This window comes from Carlito syrichta, unplaced genomic scaffold (genome assembly GCF_000164805.1).
Source record: "Carlito syrichta isolate Samal-C Ts95f unplaced genomic scaffold, Tarsius_syrichta-2.0.1 Scaffold311324, whole genome shotgun sequence".
NCBI classification, from domain to species: Eukaryota; Metazoa; Chordata; class Mammalia; order Primates; family Tarsiidae; genus Carlito; species Carlito syrichta.
The window spans coordinates 93,458-95,726 of NW_007255420.1; positions in this window are offsets into that span (position 1 = coordinate 93,458).

Consider the following 2,269-nt stretch of genomic DNA (forward strand, 5'->3'; position numbering starts at 1 on the left):
AAAAAAAAAAAAAAATAGTATAGTTCCCTCTCCTTCCTCCCCTCTCCTTCCTTCCCCTCCCCTCTCCTCCTCCATCTCTCTCTCTCTCTTTCTCTCTCTCTCTCTCTCTCTCTATCACTGCTTACCATAGCCTCAGTCACCTGAACTCAAGCAATTCTCCTATCTCTGGCTCCAGCAGTGCTGGGAATTCTACACCAGGTGTGAGCCACTGCACTTGGCTATAATAGTAGTTTATTTTTTTTCAGTTGAATTTCATCAAGAAGGATGAGAATGTTTTAACTTTTAGTCCTTCCAGAATTTTCTGTAATGGATATTATTTCCTTATCCCTATATAGAAACATATAGAGAATGAATCCTTATAGGTGATATTAAAAACTGGTTCTGGCTAGGCGTGGTGGCTCACACCTGTAATCCCAGCACTTTGGGAGGCTGAGATGAGAGGATTGCCTGAGTCCAGGTGTTCAAGACCAGTCTGGGGAATTTGGAGGGACCTCATCTCTACAATAAATCAAAAAAATTATCTGGGCATGGTGATGTACACCTGTGGTTCCAGCTACTTGAAAGGCTGAGGCTAAAGGTTCACCTGAGCCTATCAGGTTGAGGCTGTGGTGGCCGTGAGCATGGCACCGCACTCTAGCCTGGGTGACAGAGTGAGACTCCTACTCAAAACCCCCCCAAAAACAAAAAGCAATAACAAACAAAACAACAAACAAATAAAACTGGTTCTGAGACATCTGATGGGAGCTTTATTCAGACTGTATTTCAATTATTGCTTTCATTTTGTTTATGTAGATAGTTCTGGGCAAAACTTGGCCAGAGGAAATGGAGCCCTATTTCTTTCAGTATGGACTCTGCTAAGAGACCACGCAGACCCTGCTCTGCCGTGAGAATGGGGCCTAATGAGAGCCGGAGCCTGGGGCTTGTTGATGAAACATTGATTGAGGAACTGCTATATGCCAGGCATCATGGGTTCCTGACAAATTATTTAATAGTTGTTTGGTTGAATGACACATTTTCCTCCTCAGTGTTTCCTATCTGCCTATCATTAAGGGGAGAAACGGGACCGTGTCAATGTTTAGCTTCTATGAATCTATGTTTGGCTTCCATGAAATTACTGTTAAGTGACTTTTGGGATTTCTGGGCCTATCCAAAGACTTCTTGATCTTGATTTGGAAAACAAGAATGAACGTACAGATACATGCCAAAGTCACCTTTTTGTATACTCCTTGACTCAGCAATTTTGTTTCTAGGGTTTACCCTGGATGTGGCCAAAGTTTTAACTGCAAGCATCCTAGCATTGCTTATAATAATGAGAATTTGAAACAGTTTAAGTGTCCAGCGATACTGCACTGGTTAAATAACTCGTAGTAAGGTCATGCAGTGGGATACCGTGCCATTATTTAATATGGTGATGCGCCGGGTGCAGTGGTTCACCCCTGTAATATCCAGCATTTGGGAGGTAGAGGCAAGAGGATTGCCTAAGCCCAGGGGTTCAAGACCAGCCCAGGCAGCTTGGCGAGACCTTGTCTCTACAATAAATCAAAAATTAGCCGGGCATGGTGGCGCACGCTTGTAGCTCCAGTTGCTTGGAAGGCGGAGGTGGAAGGATCGCCTGAGCCCAGCGGGTCGAGGCTGCAGTGGCCATGAGTGTGCTCCTGCACTCCGGCCTGGGCGACAGAGTGAGACTCCAACTCAATAAATAAATGAATAAATAAATGTACGTTAATGAGGGAGGCTTAGGTATCTTCAATATTTGACTTCACCCACATCCACCACCATGATGGAGGAGACATTGCTGCTGGAAGTGTAAGGGTTGTTATACTGCTTTCCAAGAGGTACTGCAGACGACCATCACCCATGGTGGCCCAGCACATGGAATTCACGAAGCTGCCAAAGCCTCAGATAAATGACAAGTCCATCTTTGTGCGTTTGTACCCAAGGATGATGAGGCTATGCATATCAAGTTGGTGGGGCCCTTTGTGCTGAACACCAAGTCAACCTAATTAAGGACAGGTCACAAGAAACTAGGGGGATGGGCAGACCTCTGTCAAAACCATAGAGAGAAAACCCTGCAAAGTGGTTGGCCGCAGCTGTGTCGTAGTTAAGGACAATGGCAAGAATCTTAGGCCAGAGCTATCATCGAAGACACTTCAACTGCAAGATATGAACAAACAAAATTTTGGCTCTTGTCCCTAAAAAAAAAAAAGTTACCTAGATTCAATTTTTTCTTTCCAGACAACTCTGAAAAGCACCCAAGAACTATAACTCT